Raw genomic sequence first — 24,081 nt, forward strand, 5'->3', positions numbered from 1 at the left:
GGCAATTTCCCCTCCCACACAGTTGATGATGCCCTTCAACGCATCTCATCCACATCCCGCACCTCCGCCCTCAAACCCCACCCCTCCAACCATAACAAGGACAGAACCCCCCTGGTCCTCACCTTCCAACCCTCCAATCTCTGTATACATCGCATCATCCTCCGCCATTTCCGCTACCTACAAACGGATCCCACCACCAGGGATATATTTCCTTCCCCACCCCCATCCGCTTTCCTAAAAGACTGTTCCCCCTCTGACTGCTTGGTGAGGTCCACACCCCCCGACAACCCAACCTCCCCTCCCAGCACCTTCCCCTGCCACTGCAGGAATTGCAAAACCTGCACCCACACCTCCCCCCTCACATCCATCCAAGGCCCCAAAGGAGCCTTCCACACCCCTCAAAGTTTCACCGACACTTCCACACATGTCATTTATTGTATCAGTTGTTCCCAATGTGGTCTCCTCTACACTGGGGAGACAGGATGCCTACTCGCAGAGCGCTTCAGAGAACATCTCCGGGACATCGGCACCAATCAATCCCACTGCCCCATGGCCAAACACTTTAACTCCCCCTCCCATTCCGCTGAGGACATTCAGATCCTGGGCTTCCTCTATCAACAGGCGCCTGGAGGAAGGATGCCTCACCTTCCGTCTAGGGACCTCCAGCCCCATAGCATCAATATGGACTTCACCAGTTTTCTCATTTCCCCTCCCCCCCACTTTACCACAGTTCCAACCTCCCAGCTCAGCACCATCCTCATGACCTGACCCATCTGTCCATCTTCCTTCCCACCTATCCACTCCACCCTCCCCTCCGACCTATCACCATTACTCCCACCTCCATTCACCTATTGCACCTACTCCCCCAAGCCCCACCCCTCTCCCATTTATCTCTCTACCCCTGAGGCTCCCCACCTCATTCCTGATGAAGGGCTTTTGCCCGAAACGATTTTCCTGCTCCTCAGATGCTGCCTGACTGGCTGTGCTTTTCCAGCATCACAATCATGGCTCTGAATAGCCACCATGCAGGTTGGTTTCATCTCCATTACTTGAGGAAAGCACATTGCAGAGCAGCTTGACCAACTGCTGTAGACTCAGTAATTCAGGAAATGATCACACAACCACCCGATGAAGGAGCGGTGCTCTGAAAGCTAGTGCTTCAAATAAACCTGTTGGACCCTAACCTGGTGCTGTGTGATTTTTAATCTAATTCAGGAAAGCAACGAGGCAGATTCAGTAAGTAAAAGGAGATGTATTATTCTCTATTTGGGCAGATTGTTGTCTAAAAACCTCTTCCACTGATTCTTTTAACATTTTAATTCAAATTAATTGATGACCTGTAAATGTTCCTTCTGCTTGTTGCATTTTTTTTACCTTGATGATCTGCAAGGTTAGCAGGGTTATTACAACCAGGAAACTGGTTGTTAGTACAGTTCAGGAAACTAGTCAAAACTGTATTGCACAATCGCAGTGTATAGACAGGTGAGTGAGAGACCATGACATTCATTTGTATTTATTGACTATAAATATTTTTTCACAAATAATTGGATAATAGTACAGTTTAAGAGACTGGTGCATCAGCTAAGTTGACTCAAACAAGTTAGGTTGCTGCCTAAACAATACCACATATTGGTAACTGTTCCTAAGGCTGTCATTTCAGCCAAATATCGGATCTCCAGAAAATAAATGAAGTATTGTATGCTCCACGTAGGCCATCTTTGTGTTGACTGTGCAGGCAGGTTAGTCTGTACAAAAATGGATGATGTTCGTTACACAAGGAAATCACTGTCTATATCAATAAATCATTGACTGAATATTCACTTGATTTAAATTATGCCAAGGCAAGAATGTACAAAAAATTCCAAAGCATGTCAAATTTAATATACAACATTGTTATTGTCTTAAGGTTTATTTTATTGTCAAATAAAATGTATAGAAATTACTTCCTTTCTCGGTGATCTTTTTTACTTTGACTTTAAATATTTCATTTCTTGTGATTATGCTCTGGCCACAAGAGCAAAATGCTGCAAATCTTAAATTTAAAGAAGTGTTGGGAGCTCTCAGCATCTAATGAGAAAGACAGACTTGCATTTGTGTAGCGCACGTTCACAAATCCTAGTCATCCCTAAAAGTTGTGCGGCCAATCAAGTATTTTCAAAATGTAGTCCCACCTACATGTATGAAATGTATCAACTAATTTGCGCACAGCAAAATCCCAGAAGCAGCAATGTGATAATGACCAGATAGTCTTGTTTCTTTTGTGACATTGACTGAGGGATAAATATTGGGCTGTGTACCATGAAATAACTCTCTTGCCTCATTTCAAAGTACTGCCATAGGACCTTTAATATCCACCAGAGAGAATAGACCATGCTTTGATTTAAAATGGTATCTTCAATAGAATGCACTCCCCCAGGTACTGCTGTATGTTGTCAGTACAGATTGACATACTCAAATCTCTTTGTAGGACTTGAACCTACAGCCTCCTGAGAAGATGTTGTGAGTGTTGCTATTGGACCTAACTGGAAAGGAAGGTTAACTACTTTTCACTCTTCATTTTTGCTGCATAACCTAAAGATTGTTTCTTGCACTTACAGTTTTTATCACGGGTTAATTCATTTACATAAAATTTATTCTGCATCTTAATTTAACATTATTACTCTCTTAACACATTTCAGCAAACTAGTCAGCTCAAGTTTAGACAATGAGTGTGTACCAAATTAAACCTCCCTACTTTTATAACTGACTTTTACTATATTTCTCTATGAACTTATTTAAATTAAAGACATTGTACAGACACAAGTTCTTGATCTCACACCAGAGGTGGTGAGGTCAGATTAGTAATGAATAGGTTAACACATTCACATCAAATTGTTTTGTCTGAGATCTTAACAAAAGCAATGTTTCTCGTTAGCATATGTTAAATGGATTAACAGTCGTGAGGAGTTTTAAATGAACGAAACCATGTATTCAGCAAAACTGATATCCCAGATTATCCTGCTAAAATAATAAATGGTTGGTAGTTATCAATGCATAAATCTTACAATAGATTCAAGTGAGGGCAGATGCGTGGTGAAACACAAAAGATCTGGGTGTTGTTATCCCCAATTAACTCACCACTCAAACACATGGGAGGCTTCTGTGTTTGCATGGTAGGTACACTTGGTAGGCCTTGTCCTAAGTCTTAACTTACCCTGATCAAACTCTATGGCTGTAAAACATGTTTTTTTACAAGTGTATCAGATTTGGTGTTCACTTTAATTGTAAGACTTAGCTCACTTACAATTATAGACTGAATTTGTGAGAACCTACCTAGAATGTCTACTAGTCTTGATTAATGAAAGGGCCATTCCTGATGAAAGTATGTTTTCATATGTATTACAGAATATATTGAAGCTATTAAGTTTTCGTAACAAATCTGTAAAGGTGATAATTTTCAGTCAATCTCCTTCAGGACTTCAGCTTGTGGTTTCTGGCTGGCTGGATACTAGTGTCTTGTTCTCTTTCATTAACTGACATCTTCTCTTCTGTCCTCTATCTTCCCATTGTTTGACAGACTGCTAAAAGTTATAGCTTATTAGCTTTTGCTACCACTGCCACCTGGATATGACCAGAGGCATCCTGAAATGTTGTTGGCTAAGCACTGTATGAAGAATACATGATTAACTTTAGATTTAACATCTGAGGTCCAGTGACTCAAGACGTTAACTCTGATTTCTCTCCACAGATGTGGCTAGACCTACTAAGCTTTTCCATTAATTTCTGTTCTTGTTTCTGATTTCCAGCATCTGCAGTTCTTTTGGATTTTTTTCTTCTTAGACTGTCCAGGTAGCATGTATCAAATTTCTAATTGGTTCCTCTAAAAGTGATGGTCACCTTACTGATATTACTTCCTATTATCTCCTGACTATTTTCCTGAGAGTCACTGGACTTGAAACATTAACTCTGCTTTCTTCCCACAGATGCTGCTGAGTTTCTCCAGCAATTTCCTTTTTGTTTCAGATCTTCAGCATCTTCAGTTCTTTGTTCCATTTCATTCCTGGGATGTCAGTTATTTCTGGGATCATCCCTTTCATTGGAAGCTGTCTGACTTAACTTACTACCTTTATAGATCTCTATTAAGATTATAGGACATCATGAGAGCAATTTATGCCTGATTGAGAGGAGCTGTTTTCTCTCACATGGAGTTGTGAAACTTCGGAACTGTGTCTCTCTAAAAGTAGTGGATGCAGAGGTTTTGAATGTTTTTAAAGCAGAGGTAACTGGTTGCCCTGTCATAGGAAGGATATTATCAAGCAGGAAGGGTTCAGAAATGAATTATCACAATGTTGCTGGGGAATGGAATAGTTGAGTTATAAGGAGAGGTTGGATACGCTGGGACTTTTTTCACTGTAGCCTCGGAGGTTGAGGGATGACCTTATAGAGGTTTTTAAATCATGAGGGATATAGATAAGGTGGTAGGCATGTGTCTTTTCCCTGAGGTGGGGGATTTCAAGACTAGGAGAAATATCTTTAATGTGAGAGGAGAGAGATTTAAAAAGGACACGGAAGAACAACTTTTTTTACATGGAGAGTGGCTTGTGTGCGGAATGAATTTCCATAGGAAGTGGTGGATGTGAGTACAGTTACAACATTTAAAAGACATTTGGATAAGTGCATGAATAAGAAACGTTTAGAGGGTTATGGGCCAAGTGCAGGCAGCTGGGAATAGTTTAGTTTGGGATTCTGGTTGACATGGACTGGTTGGACCGAAGGGTGTGTTTCCATGCTGTCCGACTCTATGACTCTATGACCTAGATTCTTGACAAAGAAGAGGGTGAAAGCTTAACAGGATAGGCAGGAATATGAAGAAATCTAATCAGCTGTGATCTTACTGAATTGCAGTGTGGAATCAAGGAGCCAAATGACCATAATTCATATGTTTTTATGTTGGGTACATTCTGGTGATTAATACCATTTCCAGTGTTATGACTGATGTATCTAAGTATTATGGAAAATTCCATAGTTATTAATGACTTTCAGTTTAAAGAGCCACGTGTGCTTCCACAATAACAGTTGATGACTGAAACAAGTAAACTAAAGTCACTTTCAAAAGATTATACTGGCTTATTTTGTTCTGCATAAGAAATGAGAGCTACCTTAACAAGAACCAAATCTTATCCCCTTACTGGAGTCTGTTAAAACTGAGATTACTAAGTGCCTTTGCACTTAGGTCAAAATAAGTGTACAAACCTCTTTACTGAATTTATTTCAATAACGTACACATACCGACCTGTTATAAGACAAAACATTTTAAAACATTGCTGTGTCCCAAAATGCAGAAGTTATTTTTACTTCAAAGGACTTTACATTTGTTATCCTTGGGCCATGATAAAGAGCCATAAATCTATGCCTTTACTTGTAACTTGAGTCCTTTGGCTATTCTTCTTTACAGTGAAGTGTTTTATTAATAACCCCAATAAAACAGACAATAATTTAATTCCTCACTTGCTTGATCAGGTCAAACTTAACAAAAAATAACTCAACGTAATATTGTGGAGGTTAATTCCTTCAGCTTAATTATTGTTGGATACTTGTGTAAAAAGATTATTTCAAAGTGTTTTCTTTTTGTCTTTTTAATTTTGTACTTGAAGTTTATCTTCTTTTCCCCTCTGTTTGTATTATGGTACATACTTGATATTGAATTATTTATTCTAACTTCCACTTCCTGGCTCAGATGCTGTAATCAACTAGGCGAAAGTGAGTACTGCAGATGCTGGAGATTAGAGTCGAGAGTGTGGTGATGGAAAGGCACAGCAGGTCAGGCAGCAACCAAGGTGCAGGAACGCTGTAATGTTCATTTCATATTCCACCACTTTGATTGTTTAAGGAGACACTCAGTTACTTATCCTATTCAAGAATCCCCTCTGTTAGAGCAACTCACAAGGCTGAAATTCATGAAAATTTACAAGGCAAGAACTGTTCCTTTCTCAATTACAGTAAACTTCCCAACTATTATGTGCTGTGAGTTGAATGCATTTCCTAAAAATTGTCATCTGCATTGAATCAAACTCTACAATTTTCAATGTGAGGAAGGAGTTTTGAGGAGAGTCTAGTTGATCAGATCCAGAATAAAGACCACAGCAGAATAAACAACTGTATGCATCCTTAGTTATTGTATTTGAAGATGTAAGCTTCTATTCTTTCCAATCCTCTTTAAATCAATAATTGCAGAATAATTAATTGCATAGTTTTGTTTTTAAAATAAGTCTCAAGTACTTGCCTTTGACTGAGGTGAAAGCCCCCCTTCAAACCAAGTGAAACTCCACGTGCAGAAAGAATCCTGGACATCTCTCCCATTTAGTTGAATCTAAGGGATAGCACCAACTTATCTTGATTTCAATGTTTGTCATTCATAACTGCCTTGACAACTTCTGCAAAGCATATCATGTGACAGAGCTTTTACAGTGCTTTTGTAAAATAGAATCACAAAAGAATAGAGGTGAAGTAAAGGAGATTTTGCAGCGGGAAACTGTTTATTCCAGCTTTTCCTGCAAGCTGCCTACAAGAAAAATTCATCTCATCCACACCCCAGATTTGTTTCCAGGCCTTGAAAATCTTTTCTTTTTAGATAATTGCTCAATTCTCTTTTGAAAACCGTGATTGAATCTGCTTCCAACATAAACATGGGCACATATCAGATCTTAGAGGAGAAAGTGAGGACTGCAGATGCTGGAGATCAGAGCTGAAAATGTGTTGCTGGAAAAGCGCAGCAGGTCAGGCAGCATCAAAGGAACAGGAGAATCTACGTTTCGGGCATAAGCCCTTCTTCTCCTGTTCCTTGGATGCTGCCTGACCTGCTGCGCTTTTCCAGCAACATATTTTCAGCACGTATCAGATCTTAGCCACACATTGTGAAAAAGAAGCTTTTCCTCATTGTGATTGTTTATTTTGGACATTGCCTAAATCGGTGTCATTTGGTTTCTGATCCTTTGGTCAGTAGAAACAGTTTTTTCTCTTCTACTTTAGCCCAGACTCATTACAATTTTGAACACGTTCATCTATAGGACATAAATATTAAGGCTTTAATACATTTTTTCTTGGTTGATATTTTGCAAGCTGTGATGAATTGGTGAGTGAAACACTGTCCTCTTCTGTATAATGTTTGTATAAGGTGTTCGTTTCTGAAAGGCTTGTTGCTGAGGAGTGCATAACGCTCCACCCAATATGAAGACATCATATAGAGTTTGGTGGGGAACAGCACTGGATCCTGAAGGAGCCAAACCTACCCTCAAGATCTCCCTCATAGTCTTACTCGGTAGTGACAATATTTATCTTACTGTTGTAACAGGGACTTGATTGTGATTGGGAAATAAACATCACTTTATTTAAGACAACAGCTCTTCCAGTTAGACTACAGAGTGGTGTTCCCCTCCCACATGTTGTCAGATCCTAGATGTAGGTTTACTCGCTGAGCTTGAAGGCTCATTTTCCAACGTTTTGTCACCACACTGGGTTACATTCTCAGTGAGCCTGCAGATGAAGTCATGGGGAACTTCAAACCAGCATCTACAGGAAAATAGCACATACTGACCAAACACTGAACTACAGAAGCAATCATCCCAACACCCACAAACAAAACAGCATTAAAACATTATTTCAATGAGCCACCACACATGGCAGCACAGAAGAACTATGCAAAGCCAAGGAAAATCACCAAATGACTTCATCCAGAGGCTCACTGATGATGTTACCTAATACGGTGATGAAGTGACTGAAAATGAACTTTCCAGTTCAGCGAGCAAGCCTACATCCAGAACCTCAAACTGAGCTACAAATCTTCTCAAAACTCGTTAATGTTGTCAGGTCCTTTACTGCCCTAAAAGGAAGGTGGTGGCAATGCATCTACCTAATGTAGCTTTTACCCAGGTGACTGTAGTAAGAAATGTCAGCTTCGGGAAACTCACTCCCAGTTGGAGTGCAAATCATCTTTCCTCTGCTGCATGACTGAGAGGGTGCTGCACTGGCTGAAGTGCTGTCTGCAGGAAAGGAAAGAAAGGCCCTAGCAGAAGAAAGAAAGACAACGCTGCGAAAGTTTGTCACGATGTACTACAGCTTCGAAACCAGAACTGCTCCTGAAAAATGAAAATTTTTTTAAAAATCCTGGTTCTGGGGGAGCTTGAAAAATCCAACTTTTAAAGAAATCCCAAGGCCTCACAAACTGTTCATTGCATTCAGATAGACCGCTCGGTACACCTGTCTTAAAACTCTCCTCAAACGAAAACAGGGCAAAATACTATCTTAAAGCATGGTATCATCACACTTTCAAATATGATATTAAATTTAAGCCTCATCAGCATCCTAATATAGATGCAAAAGATTTCCGGTCCTCTGTTTCTAAGAGGAATAAGGTAGTTATCCTGATATTTATCCTTCAGTCAATGTTACTAAAGCATCTTTACTGGTCATTATCATGTTACCATTTTGTGAGAGTTTGCAGTACACAGTATTGACTGCTGTCTTTCCTATATTGCAAAACTGGCAACATTTCAAGAGTACTTCATTGACTGTAATACATTTTGAGACATGCTGAGGTTGTGAAAGGTGCTGTACAAACGCAAGTTTTCCTTTACTTTTCTTTATGCTCCTTAATCATGTTTTTCAACCCAGAAGTGTGTGACACAGTGGCTAGCTCCGCTGCCTCACGGTGCCAGGGACCCAGGTTCAATTCCAGCCTTGGGTGACTGTCTGTGTGGAGTTTGCTCCCTGTGTCTGTGCGGGTTTGCTCTGATTTCCTCCCACAGTCCAAACATGTGCAGCTCAGGTGAATTGGCCATTCTAAATTGTCCATAGTGTTAGGTGCATTAGTCAGATTAAAATGGGGTTGACTGAATTACTCTTCAGAGGGCCGGTATGGACTTGTTGGACCAAAGGGCCTGTTCCCACATTGTAGGGAATCTAATCTAACGTGTGCTGCTACTGCAGCAGTGTGACATTTTCTCACTCATGGTCATGCTGAGGCTTTTCAAAGCAAACTTATCTGATTTGCACTAAATTAAGGATCATTTAGCACTGCCAGCCAGTGCATTCTAGGAATAAGACTGAGACTCTCCAGTCCTGTAAGATTCTTGCAGAGGAGTCTGTGCTAAAGCTGTTTCCAGAGAGACAAGGCCAACAATCTTACCCCTGTCACCATCCAATTTCCTAAAGTATAGCAAACAGTAATCACAATTGGCAAGTGGTGAACGTTTAGGATTTGGCTTTATTATCGTTGAGTGCTCAGATACAGGAATTGCTATGTTTAACCTTTTGTAACACTCTATCACTTATTAAATATTTACAGTATCTATTCTGTTACTGATATCACAAGAGCAAAGGCATCGCAATAATGGGAACTTAAATGTTATTGTTGTTATGCACATAAAAACTATCTCAAGGCATGATGCAATTTAAAGCATCAAAGATTAATTTACTGCCCATTCATCATTTTTTTTTAACCTCAAGTGTTTTAGTTAATTGAGCAGCACAAGTGAAAGGTTCTGCAACACAGAATCAAACAAGCAGGACAGGAGGTAACTTAGTAAAATGAACTCCAAGGGTGGAGTATTAACAAGTGGAGATCATAGGCATGAAAGGGAGGACATGTTGGTGTAGAAGGGAGCACCAAAGAATGAAGTACATTGACAGATACATTGTGAACTGCCAGTTCCCCTGCACACCTTTAAATGGAGGATACACTGTTGCATACAATGGCAGGAGCAGTATTCTGTAATCCAATTTGGGGACATGGGAGCATATTGGTAATGTCACTGAATGAGCATTCCAGACCTCCAGACTAAGTTTCTGGGGACATGAGTTTGAATTCAGTAAAAAAAAGCTGGTGGCCATGTAACCACTATTGGTTGGTGTAAAAACCTACTTGGTTCACTAATATCCTCGAGGAGTGAAATCTGTTGTTCTTACATCTATGTGTGACTCCAGACCCAGATGTGACCCTTGACTGTCCTCTGGGCAATAAATGCAAGACAAGCCAATGATGGCCACAATTAGTTAAGAAAAAATTCATTGGACTTGCTCTTCAGTCCTGCCACTTCCAGTCAAAAATGGCGGTGGACGATCAAACAACTCACTGGAGGAGGAAGCTACACATATTACTCATTTGGGTGGCATAGAGTCTCAGTGGTTAGCACTGCTACCTCACAGGTATCCAAGTTCGATTCTAGCCTCGGGCAATTGCCTGTGTGGAGTTTGCACATTCTCCCTATGTCTGTGTGGATTTCCTCCGGGTGCTCTGGATTCCCCCCACAGTCCAAGGAATGTCAGGTGAGGTGAATTGGCCGTGCTAAATTGCCCATAGTGTTCAGAGATGCGTAGGTTAGGTTCGTTAATTAGGGATAAATATAGAGGAATAGGGTAGGGGAATGGGTTTGGGAGGGTCACCCTTCAGAGGGTCAGTGTGGACTTACTGGGCCTGATGGCCTGTTTCCACATTGTAGGGATTATATGATTGCCAGTCATGGAAGAGCCCAACATATCAGAACTAAACATCAGGAAAATAGGCCAGATCTGTAATCGATATAAAGGGCTGGGTGAAAGTCATGCCTTCCCAAAACTCCACAGCTGAAATTCGGGATCCTGCCTTAATTGCACAGATCAGTTGATTACAATCTGGACAAGTCAAAACTCCAAATAGTGAAATTTGCATGCAATATGTCACATTATACTCCTGTTGCTATCACTTTTTTGCATAGTTTAAATAAAATATCAGGCTATAGCAATGTATTATTGACTGATTTCAGCAATCACCTAGCTTGTCAATGAATATATTTGCCCCTAGTATTCCACCAATAGCTGGATTTATCTCACATACAGGAAGATCCATCTCAAATCATCTTCCTATTACTTTCTACTTTGGGAGAAGATTAACATGAAAATTGAAACAAGTGCAAGAAGCACATAGATTTCTGCCGATTTCTCATTCCTAATTATGCAGAAATTCCAATTATGCAAAAGCCCGCACAGTCCTGAGTATTCATTTCCTCCTTTGTGTTTGTCACTTCTTTTCATCTGCTGTTTTGTAGACAGATATCCCGTTGTTTACTGCAATTAGAAATGTTTTGTCAGCAAAAAGGTGAAGGGTTAAAATTCCAACCTTTGCTCTTGACTAATAATCCTTTGAAACCATGTTCTTGGCAACTTTCCATTCAACTGTTCTGTGTCCCATAGGTTTTACGGGAATGGGTGAAGTAACACAAAAGGACTAAGGCATGGAGCATTTTTATAATCACAGGTGTCTCCAAATCAGTGCTCAAAATCTTTCCACCGCATGACGCTTGCTGAGATTTTTCTTTTGTTGTTGTACAGCCAGGGTACAATATTTGACGTTAGAATGTTGGAGGCATAGAAATAAATATTTGCAAGTTGCATGACTCACATCTGAAAGAAATTAAGTTTGGGTCGACATGAACATGGTATTTCATGCCTATTGAGAGAATGTGGCCATATTTAGCTGGACTTATGTAAAATAATAAAGATCATTAAATTTTATGCACTTCCTCAAGAAACTCAGGCCAAGCCCTTAGGCTTGTAGGTCTCCGATGTCATTATTAAAACTTGAGAGGAAATTGAAGATCTCAACACCCAGCTTTTCCTTCATTTTCCTTCAGAAAGCACGGTGTTCCTTATCTCAGTTGGTACTCCTCCATCACCTTGTCTGGCACACATTTACAGTTCTGGTTTGAGCTCCATTACCAACATTGTTTCGAAAGTACAATCTGATTTGGAGCTCCCACTACAATAATTGCCCGAACAGGACACACACTTGCTCATGGAACAGAACTCAACTTCAATTCAACCTTAGGAAAATGTTTTTGTTTTACTAGATGAGTCATTATGTATTTAAAAAGCTATTCACACAGATCAACAAAATACAAATGTGATCACAGTCACGTAAGTGGTCTGACTAAGCACGAATGGTTACGTCAGAGAGGGTCATTGGGGTGATTTTTGGAATGTAGGTGAAAACTAAATTGGAAACCTGCAAAAATTGAGCCAGCTGTCACCATTGTGACACAAAATATACTACAGGGATGAGAAACTGTGTTCTAATCTCCCAGCAGCTGACTGATAGAATACTGGTAGATGCTCACCTCTGTCAAAATGTAGATAGGCTGCATCCGTTGTGAGTGTGGGATGCCATTTAAAGAAGATGAACAAAATTCCTGACCCAAGCAAGGTATTCCAATGGAGCAGATCAGATTCAAGCTGCTAACATTGTATTTGTAATGTATAAACCCTTGCAGAGTAAGGATGGATATGTGTACATGAAAATACAAGGGCCCAATATTAGGTCACTTCTTTGTGGCTCCCTCATGATCACATACATTGGTGATCTGAACTGTGACTGAAAGGTTGAGCACCTGAAAAGTGATGTTCCAATCAATAAATGCAAATATTGCAGATGCTGGAACTCTGAAGCAAACACAAAGCATATTGATGAAATTCAGCAGATCCGGCAGCATCTGTGGAGAGAGAAATTAAATAAGTGTTTCAAGTCTGACATGATACTTCTTCAGAAATAAAAGAAAAATTGGCAAGTTTCTTTCACTGATTAACCTTGGCCAGCCCCTTGGTAAAAACCAGAAAATCACAGCTTTGTTCACATTTCTGCTAAAATAATAGTCTTCAGATGCATGGGTTATACAGTAATAGCCTGAAAGTGGTGGAGGCTTTGTAAATGCTAATAATGGTGCAGCATATCTGCCAACCTGGTTTTGAAGTCATCACCACCTCATTCATTCTAATTTACTCACATTAGTATTATCCCCAAAGTCTGGGACTAAGCTCAATCAACAAAAAATATACAAGACAACCAACAAATATTGATTGCTAACCATACAGTATCGATATCTCTGTGGTCTTAATACATTTTCCTTTATCCAGCTTTAGGTCAAAATCATTTGCGTCTTTTCAACAGCTGAGAGACTTTGGGATCTTCTAAGTAATAAATTTATGACAATTTCAAACATTCTCAATGCTAACCATTGTTCCAGTTTATAAACATGAACCTCTGACAGATTTTTATTTACATAAGAACTGGTGATTCTAAAAGTGGGATTTTAATTTTTTTGTTATATCTTTGCCATGCGTCATCTTCCTCTTGCAGAATGGGAGAAGGCAGTAATGGAGGCCAGACGACTTACTCAGAAGTTAGCTTAAGGTGGAGACATGTAGTAAATATAATTGAATTAAAGTGGAGATATCTCGTAAATAAAATCGAATTATCAAAAGTAGTGGATGAACTCATAGAAATATTGGAATTTGTGGACCAAAAGAAACTAAAATCCATCAAGTTTATTTTCTACTCCCCAGTAGACGCATTTTTAAAAACCTTTACAACAGTGTCAAACCCAGTCTTTAATGTCCATCAATAATTGAATAGGAGGAATTGAGCTCTTTTCCCCTTTCTCACCTGCACGGTGTAGGTAAACACCAGGGTATTGGAAATGGATTTCCAGCGTTCTGACCAAGCAAGTGAAGGGACAGCCATGTTGTTCCATGTTGAGATGGTGTGTGGCTCAGAGGGAATCATTGAGGTGATTGTGACCCATGTGTTCACTGCCCTTGTCCTTCTAGTGGTAGATAATGAATAGGAGTGAATGTTGAAGGTTTGAAGTAGATAGTGAACGAGAGTGAATGTTTGATGGTGGAGTACAGGGTGCCTGTCCAGCAGGCTATTTTGCTCAGAAGGTGTTCAACTTCTTGTGTATGATTAGAGTGGCACAGTGGCTCAGTGGTTAGCATTGCTGCCTCACAGCATTAGGGTCCCAGATTCGATTCTAGCCTCGGTTGACTGTCTGCACATTCTCCCCGTGTCTGTGTGGGTTTCCTCTGGGTGCTCTGGTTACTTCCCACAGTCCAAAGATGTGCAGGTCAGGTGAATTGGCCATGCTCAATTGCCTGTAGTGTTAGGTGCATTAGGCAGAGGGAAATGGGTCTGGGTGGGTTACTCTTTGGAGGGTCGGTGTGGACTGGTTGGGCCGAAGGGCCTGTTTCCACATTGTAGAGAAGCTAATCTAATCAGGCAAATGGAGAATATTCCATCACACTCACAAACTTGTGTTTTGTAGATGGTGGACACATTGAGAAATCAGGAAGTGAGTTACTTACACAGAATTCTCAGCCTCTGACCTGTGCTTGCAGCAGATATTCAGAACTCAAGAAGGGTCACTGGAGACAAAATATTAACTCTGCTGTCTCTCCAGAGATGCTGCTAAACCTGCTGAGTCTTTTTCTAGAATTTCCTGTTTTTGTTTCTGATTTTCAGCATGCATAGTTCTTTGGTTTATTTTTGTTTAATACTTTCGGTTTTAGTGTTTAATTTAAACGTTCCAGACCAAAAGTGTTTGGTTAAAATTCTGAGGGGGTTATTTGAAGCTGAAAAAGCTAAGCTCAATTGTATGAATGCTCCAGTAACATACTAACCACGTCTCAAGCCAAGGCATTGATACCATAGTTAAATTAATCCCTGTAGATGTGAAATAGAAGGACATTTTCTCCAATGTGAGTACTATAAAAGTATGTTGTTGGCATTAACATAGTTGTATTTTGCCATATTTCAAAATCTTTAAAATTTATACATAAATAGCTTGGGTTTTTTCTATTTAACTTTATTTATCTTGTCTAATAAACATTCATTTATTGTTAGTGCTATCTTGAATACACAGCGTCATGTATTTATGTTTCAGTAAATGACACTTTGTTAAAGTGAAAATGAAACAGTCTGGGATCTAACTTGATTAGTAATAACATAGTTGGGATTGTAACTCATATTTGGGTCAAGACTGGGATGATGTTTGGTATGGTCCTGACAGAACTTCAACTGAGCATCAATTTAGGATCATAGGCTGCCTACAGAGTGGATGTCCCTCAGGCACTTTAAGTCCACACTGGCCCTCTGAAGAGCAGTCCATCCAGAGTCAGGTATCAAGAGGGTATTGGGTGATATTTGTTTAGAAATAGTTTGCAAGGGTATGGGGAAAAGGCAAGAGACTGTCATAAGGTAATGATGCTTATTTGAACAGATGATGGGCCAAATTGCCTCTTTCTACACTATAACAATTCTGTGATTCATTGTAGAGAGAAAATTGGTTATGTACAGCTTGAGAGTAACCATTCCACAAATGTGGGATCAGATGAAATGACAGTCCGCTCTGTAGGCTTTATTTTGCACCAGACTGTAGTCATCTAGCCAACTGTGCTAACCAACCCCTTAGCAGTATATGGACCACTATGATCCATTGTTTTCTCTCTTATCATTATGTCTAAAATAACATGAAGAGATCTTCTGCAATTTGCTCTAATGAAGCTCTTATTTGTGGGCTCAAACCTATTTTCCCTAGTTTTGCAATTCCTTCTGTTCTTGATGAAATTGCTGTTCAGAATGCTAACACAGAGCAAGGTGTTCCACGTGGAACAGGAGCAACATACATAAGGGGAAGGAGGTGTAAAACTAGACCAACATTTTACTACACAGGACACTTCAAGTAAATTTACAGACCCATTCATCCAAGCAGCTAGGACATTCACAAGTTATTCATCATTTTTTCAATATGTCTCATTGACAGTTCATGGACAATGGGTTGATTGTAACCAGAGATCAGCTCAGTGTCATTTTTATCATGTTTAATGGAGGGTTTCCCTCTATGAAGCATTGGGAGTTTTCTCATTCTATCATTCCAAACTTACCTCATTAATATGAAATCCTGGTTGTATGGTGCTGGCCTGATTTTCTCACTGGCTGTAGGCCGAAGTATTCATCACTACTGGAACATATCAGGATTCCTGGCACCAGTGCCATAACTAAAAAGCCGTTATTCACCCAGTCAAGTTCTGACAGCTCTGTACCATTCATGACATTTGCTTTTGACAAGGCAGATAAGAGAAAATCGGTGCCCCATTTTGTAGACAGGGACTTAGAGGTCCTAGGGGACAGGATGCTGCAGAGCAACAATGTCCTCTTCCCCCAGGATCAGAGGAGACCATCACACCAGACCCTGCCAGTTGGGTCTGAGGTTGCCACTCTAGTCATTATGGTCTCCACCATCCAGAGAAATGCTCAGCGTTGGCACAAAAAGGTCAACGACCTTCTCTGCTTTGCTGGAGTAAGTGCCACCTTCTCTCTGCTATTCCCGCATGTTCTGTCATCACCATTCTCCTTGACCCTTCATCCATGCATGCCAATATTGGCAAACCATCAGCAGTATCACCATGCCTACTCTCAGACCAACTCAGGTGCCACTTCAGCCCTTCAATGCTTCATTTTGGAACTGAGGGACACCTATAACTCGCTTGCTTCTGGCAGGTTACTTTGCAGCCACATAGAAATATAGAAAATAGGAATTGGAATAGGTCATTCATCCCCTCGAGCCTGTTCTGTCATTTATTATACTCCTGGCTGATCATCCAACTCGGTATCCAGTTGCTGCTTTCTTCCCATTACTTTTGAACCCTTTAGCCCCAAGAACACATGCATCTCACTGGCTTTCTTAGAGCTCACTCAGTTTGTATTTAATTGGAGGATTCTAGTCTCTGTATATTTCTCATTGTTTTGTTCGTGCACACTCACTGACTTCAGCACTGACTTACAGACTGCTAGCCTCTGTGTGGGTCACATTGCTTCCTACGTGTACAGAGTCTTAAGTGTTTAATTACTGACTAGCAGCTGCTGCATAGCACAGAGGGAGAGGCAGGCATCATATGATGGTGGGGAGCACTGAACAATCAAAGGGGTTGACATGTTGCTCTATGTCCATACTACATCAACATCAAAACTGCAGCATGGGCCAGCAGCTTATGTGGCAAACACACTGCTTGTGCTGCAAGAAAATAGCCATGAGTGAAATTCAATGGAAAGCAGTCCTTAGTGGGATAAAGGGAGATTACAGTCAGTCAAAGTGTATCACCACAGTCCAGCCCAGGAGTGTGAATGCAATCAGACAGATATCTGAACTTACCAGAGTCTGGGGGATCCATGTCCTGGGGACTGGCACATGGTCAATCTCCTGAGAGGCCAAGTGCACACAGTCCAGGTATTACAGGTACTCAACACCACTGAGGAGGTTGTGACTGCTGTTCCACAGATCCCCACCCCATCCCTAAGATTCCAGGTTGGAGGAATTAGAAACAAAGACAGGTGTTGTCGAGGGACTGCCCCACAGAGAGGGGATCACAGGGAGATGGAGTTGGAAACAAGAGCAGTAGGAATGTTGACAGTAGTCCATGACAAGGCATGATCAATTATTTAAGATCAAGGGATTTCACCAATCTCCCACCTCCCTCATGTCTCCACCAAACAAACATGCAGCCTGCAAGTAGATTTATCTGGCAGTTAGATAGTCTTTCATCTTTCTCAACTGTAGCTGAGAAAGTTCCTGCCAAAGCAGCAATAGGCCCTCAAGTGGTTTTTAATGGTAGTTACTTGACTACATAAGCTTCCCAAGTGGGGACAGTGTTGACGGTTGCTCATATATCTTCCTGCCTGGATGTTACATGGACAGAGATGGGACATGGTCTTACAGTCCTGGCAACAACTCACCTAATTTTCCAGGATTCTCACCCCTGGAAAATTGGAAGATTTCTAGCCTTCATGTGAAGCCGATCATGAATCAATTTATTGAGCTCACCTTGTGTTACTGTTTGACCAAAAGAAACAACAAACAATAAATTGTACCATTTCACCTCAGACCAGGCTGAGGATGAAGCCAAAATGCTGTCATATAGAACACAAAGCTAAGTGGTCTAAATTCTATATCATTAGCCAGTGGACTGAGTCACAAGAAGGTAATAAGTAGGGACAAGAATAGGCCATCTGCATACAGAGCTGGGCTGAGAGGTGGCAGATGGAGTTCAACTTGGAAAAGTGTGATGTGATTCATTTCGGAAGGTCAATATTGAATGCAGATTACAGGGTTAAAGGCAGGATTCTTGGCAGTGTGGAGGAACAGAGGAATCTCGGGGTCCATGTCCATAGATCCCTCAAAGTTTCCACCCAAGTTGATAAGTTTGTTAAGAAGACATATGGTGTGTTGGCTTTCATTAGCAGGGGGATTGAGTTTAAGAGCCACGTGGTTTTGCTGCAGCTTTATAAAGCCCTGCTTAGACCTCACTTGGAATGTTGTGTTCAGTTCTGGTCACCTCATTATAGGAAGGATGTGGAAGCTTTAGAGAGGGTGCAGAGGAGATTTACCCAGATGCTGCCTGGACTGGAGGGCACATCTAATGAAGAAAAGCTGAGGGATTTTCTCATTGGAGCAAAGAAGGATGAGACATGACTTGATAGAGGTGTAAAAGATGATAAGAGGCATAGCGTGGATAGCCAGACACTTTTTCCTCGGGCGGAAATGGCTATCGTGAGGGGGCATAATTTTAAGGTGTTTGGAGGAAGGTTTAGGGGAGATGTCAGAGGCAGGTTCTTTATACAGAGAGTGGTGGGTGGATGGAATGCACTGCCACCAGTGGTAGTAGAATCGGAGACATTAGGGACATTTAAGCAACTCTTGGAGAGACACATGGAAGATAGGACAATGAAGCGCATGTAGGTTAATCTGATCTTAGAGTAGGATAAAAGGTTAGCACAACATTGAGGGCTGAAGGGCCAGTACTGTGCTGTACTGTTCTATGTTCTAAATCAAGCCTGGAGAAGAAAGCCAGACAGTGTGCAATTATCTGTACCATTGTTCTTAGAAGGAACACAGTTTGAGCTTAAATCAAAGTTACAGGAAGACAGTGCAAGTATGGTGCTCACTGCATTTTTAAACATGAACAACCCTGAACTCTATAGTATGTAGCTGTGGAGCAGTCAGGAAATGCTACAAACATATCTGTGTCATCTCATGAAAAGTAAGTGACAAGGTAAAATGTTGAGCAGTAGGTTGCTGCAGTCCAGTTACAAGGTCAGTACAGAAGCTCTGTTGGGCACCTCAGGGGTTAGGGTGCATCATCAGTGTGTTTGGCTCCCAGACATTTCATCACCACGCTAGGTGTAATCGACAGTGTGCCTCCGATGAAGCGTTGGTGGTCTGTCCCGCCTTGTTTTTATGTGTCTGTTTTCTGGTACTTCCAGTTCTGTATCTGAATCATTTGCATAGCGGGTCCAGTTCAATATGTTTATTGACTGAATTCTGGTCGGGGTGCCAGGTTTCAAAGAATTCTCTAGCGTGTCTCTGTTTTGCCTGTGCTCGGCTGGTTACATTGTCCCAGTCGAATTTGTCTACTTCATTGTCTGTGTGGGTAGAAAGGAGAGAGTACTGGTCGTGTCTGGCAGTGGTGAGTTAATGGTCATTCACTCGTAAATTCCGTTTTTATCTTGTTTGTCCTATGTAGTGTTTTTCACAGTCCTTGCAGGGTATCTTGTAGAAGCCTGGCAAACAAATCTACAACCTCATCCACAACCTGAGCTACAAATCTTTTCAAAAATTCTAATGTTATTTGAATTTGATTTTGGTAAGTTTCCATTGCATTTCTGTAAGTTTTGGTTAACCATTTGATTGGATTTCTCTTGCAGTGCTCCATCAAGGGATGTTTACCCTTCAGAACTGAACAGAAACTCTGTTGGATTGGATTGTACCTCTGTGGAAGATGAACACTGTATTTGATAGCTGGTCAATAGGAGAAAGAGCAATTTGGGTACAAAGGAAATGATTCAAGAAAAAAAATGAAGAAGCAACGATTTAAGTCATATGGTCAATATATCCACAACTGTGGGAAGCTGGACCCAAAGAGGAAGCGATCTGCTTATCTGACATACAGAACGGTGCCAGGCATTTTGACAACAATGGAATAATAATAGAACAATAAGGAAAAGTCAGGCAGTGACAACTGGCAAGTGGGCAACCATGATCTAGTGATTATAATGAGGTCAACCAGGTAGTTCTCATAGGATATGAGTTCCCTGATTACGGCTGTTAATCTGGTCCAATCAGAGATCTCTGGCTGACAAATATAAACAGGAGTGTCAGAGGCTCTATTTGCTCAGAGAGTTGACTCTGAAGTAGCTGTATCAGTGTCAGGTACTGTGCACGTGTGACTTGGTGACTGGATACCGGCCTCTGTGGGGTTATTTCACAAGCATGAAATATATTTGACTGAGTTGTTATGAGGTCATCCATAGAACATTTCCCACAGTTGACAAAGCATCAAGTGTCAGTGTACCACAATCAATGTCATTTCAAAGTGATGAGTATTGTATTATTTTTGTGTTTATTCATCAATAGTTTTATTATAATTTAACTCTCAAACCTTTGGTGCCAGTTTGATTAACATCAGGATAATATTTTCTTGCCAGACCGCAAAAACATTCAGAGTAGGTTGTCACAGACAAGAAAATGGAAACCCTAAGCTTTGAAAGAAGCATCAAATTTTTATCATTTTTAATAAGTTGTTTCCCAGCGTTCATGAACTGCTTTGATTACTTTTTTTTCCAATTAAAATTTTTAAGCCCTGTAGTCAAACAGATTAGTAAAAGGTTCACAGACACTTTAGAAAGAAGTTCCTGACTCCCATTGCAGTCGTTCCCAAGAGAACAGAAATGATACAGAACAGTTCCCCTGAAGGAACGAGGAATAAAAGTGGATGAGCAAGTCCAGTTTCTTCCGCATGCATTCACTCCCAATGAATCAGATACATGGCAACACAGGTGGAATTGAAGAGAACAGCACCGCCCAGCATTCCGTTTTCAAATGAATACAGAGAGCCTTACACATGAAAGCAAACAAATGGAAAACAGCCTTAACAATCAACAACTTTTCAAGCTCATACTCCAGCAATTAAGTTGGATCTTTTGAATTGCCAAAACGGTTAAGATTACCGATCTAAATTGATAAAACTTGTAGCTGTATTTCATTATAAGATGACCCCAACCTTTAAACATGCTGAGCTTGAAATAGATTTACGGTCAACACACCCTTTATCGTACCAACATTTATCAGAACAGATACTCATGAGTGGAGCAACCCACACATTTAGTGGCTTCAAGATTCATTTGGTGTCCAGAGTTAATCTGTTGCTATAGAGAGGATTGGATTGATGTGAGTTCACGATGTAGATGATGGGAAAACACAAATCAGACATTGGTAAGCACAATTGTGCTTAAACATAAAAAACAATTATGGATGTCAACATTTTTTAAAAATTGGCAGATTGATTAAATAGGCCCACATGTTTCTATTTAAACCAGAGAAAGACCAAGTCAGACCAGTTTAGAGTAATGTATTGTGGTTTTTGACAATTGCACAAATCTTGGCGTTGATATTTTCTTGATTACTGGTAGCTCTGAAATTTGCGTAATGCAGCACATTACCAAGGATATTTTAACCCGACTCCTGGCTGACAGAGAAAACACAAGATCAGCTGGTTTTACACCACACTCAATATACCTCTTATTAACTTCAGTTGAGAATAGGTGGGATGTAAATCAAGTAATACAACCAATCAGCTTTTCTTTTTAATTCACTCATGTCATTTGTCCGTTGTTGGCTGAGGCAGCATTTATTGCTTGTCTCCCATTGCCCTTAGCAGGTTAGAATAAAGTTGCCCTCAATGCTCCTGTTTGACATCAGCATTCTATACTAGCCTACCATATCACAGGTTTGTGCAGTACTTTCATACATATAATGAGTTATTTTGTTCTTCATAAATTGGCAAGGCAGAGTATACATACAGGCCACTCCAATATTATCTCATAGGGGCTGATTGTACAAAGGGCTAATGAATAAAAATTGAAGATCTTATGAATAGATTCCAGTTGATGGGTGAAGGAAGTGAAGAAGGTTAAAGATTTTGATAACATGAACATTTTGCAGGTTTGACAATCACACCTTGATGCTGGTGGTAGAGATAAGCACATGACTCTTTTAAACAAATATGCGCATGGAATAAATATGAAGAGGCTGGGAATAATGTACCAAGAATATTTCAGTTGATCCATAGCATGGATGAAAAGAACAAGAAGCGAAGTTTACAAAAAGCCACACCTAAATTAGCAGAGCTGCAGCACGTATTGTGATGTGCACATTCTCTCCACCCAACAAACATACACTAAACATAACCTACAAACAAAGCACAGCATCGACAATAGGATTTAGTCATTTCTAACCACCCAGGTGTTGACTTCCACAAGAGTGGTCATGAACCACATCATTGGAATGTTGACTCAGCAGTTTTGGATGCTAATGTTGTCCTACTGTGAATTCCAGCTAAGAGGTCAAGGCCTGTGGTAATCTTGGCATCTTAGTCATGCAAAAGGAGCATCATTATGGTGGCACGTACATGAGCATCATGAACAGCAGCTGGGGGAAAGCTGCAGGGATTGTAAATAAATAACTACGGCCACAGTAACTTCCAAATATTAAAAATTGCACATTGCACTCGACTCCATCCACCAACCTCTTGACTAAAGTATTTCAGTTTTCTCATCAGTGCTAACAGATTTTTAAATAATTCTATACATGATGTGTGTCATTGCCAATCATTTTTTTCCTCTCGTGCTTTCTCTTGGTAAATATGTTCTCTTATACCTGTTTTATCCTATCCACTACCTCACAGGCAGAAGTTGGTCAATTTCTGGTATTTTCTGAGAAAAGACACTGGAGTGACATATTCCATCAGGTTGAAACTTCAGATTGAGCTTCAATTCCTCCCCATGCTCAATGCTTACTGTGATGGACGACCTGAAGATCAATAAAGCCCCCACTTTTTGGGTAATCCTGCTGATCTGAAAAGCTGGAACTCCAAGTCATTACAGCAGCTGTCTGAGCATCTGGGGATGGACTTCTCTCATTGGACCATCTATCATAACTTTGCCTGTAGTTACCATGCATTATAGACTGTAATGTTTAGTCTTTCTCTCCATATGTCTTAATATATCTGTCCACTTGTGGCAATATCTACATGGCACTGCTTGAAGCAGTGATTACTCCAACTGCAGTGCTCCGAAAACACCCTTCTAACAGACGGTTGGGAATATCCAGCTGAAATTCACCACACATATGTAATGCAAGTTAGCCTATCCACAGACATGGAGGTTGAAAGTTAACATACGACCCACAGTACAGATCAAGCCTCATAATCCTTCAGTGGAGGACTCAGCTCCTGACTCTCCACAACATGATTATCATCAATAAGGAACAAGTCAGGAGCATGACCAAATATCCCCTCTTGCCTGGATGAGTGCAGCTCCACCAATACTCAAGTGGTTGCAGGTGATACACACTGTTGCTACTGAGTATTAGTAGTGGGGGGATTGAATGTTTTGTGGATGTTTTGGCAATTAATTGGTTTGTTTTGTCCTGGATTGTGTCATCCAGCATAAAGCAGCCCCCTTGATTGGCACCATAACCACAAACATACGCACACTCCACTACCAATGCTTAGATGTAGCAGTATGTATCATCCAAAACACGGGTTGTGGAAATTCACCATAGCTCTTGAGAAAGCATCTTCCAAACCCAGATCATGTCCCGGTCAAGGGCAGAAGATACATGGGAATACTGCAACCTGCAAGTTCCCCTCCAAGCCACTCACCATCCTGACTTGAGAATATATCATCATTCATTCATAGTTGAAGGCAGCTCACCAACACCTTCTCAAGGACAACGGGGGATGAGTAATAAATGTTGGGCCAGCCAGCAACCTGTGAATGAATAAAAGCAATCTTAACATTGCCTTCTACTGATGACAAATCAACAAGCCCATCATTCTACAATTTCTCTCTCCTTTTGTTTTAAATAGTGGGGTTACATTTTGTGACTTTCCAGTCTGGCTTGCACCCATCTTATCATTTTTGAGTCCTGCTTACATCAGGAAGCTACTGAATGCTTTGTGGGCTGTGTTCATTGGTAATTAATTCTGTCTAAAGGTAGCTGGAAGATTCTATCTCTCCTATTCTGACAATCTGGCATGTGGAAACCCCGCTTTCCCACTCCAATTCCGTCAGCCAAGTTTGACAGTAGTGGACAAGAACTTTCAGAAGTTGATTGGGAAAGGTTACTTGCAGGTAATGGGATGGTTGGAAAGTGGAAGGCCGTCAACAATGAGGTGACCAGA

At 40.7% G+C, this 24,081-nt stretch overlaps 1 long non-coding RNA gene across 2 annotated transcripts; it reads right to left on the reverse strand.

Moving 5' to 3' along the window:
• Window positions 1-1,515: 1,515 nt before the first annotated feature.
• On the reverse strand, window positions 1,516-23,670 carry LOC140467417 (uncharacterized). Of its 2 annotated transcripts, none has more exons than XR_011955448.1 (3): window positions 23,560-23,670; window positions 12,399-12,500; window positions 1,516-1,745 (listed from the first exon to the last, which is right to left on the reverse strand). It is a non-coding gene; the product is annotated as an uncharacterized lncRNA (long non-coding RNA). The 2 variants fall into 2 exon arrangements; XR_011955449.1 differs by lacking the exon at window positions 1,516-1,745 and adding an exon at window positions 10,942-11,079.
• Between the last annotated feature and the right edge of the window lie 411 nt (window positions 23,671-24,081).

This window comes from Chiloscyllium punctatum, chromosome 45, assembly GCF_047496795.1.
Source record: "Chiloscyllium punctatum isolate Juve2018m chromosome 45, sChiPun1.3, whole genome shotgun sequence".
NCBI classification, from domain to species: Eukaryota; Metazoa; Chordata; class Chondrichthyes; order Orectolobiformes; family Hemiscylliidae; genus Chiloscyllium; species Chiloscyllium punctatum.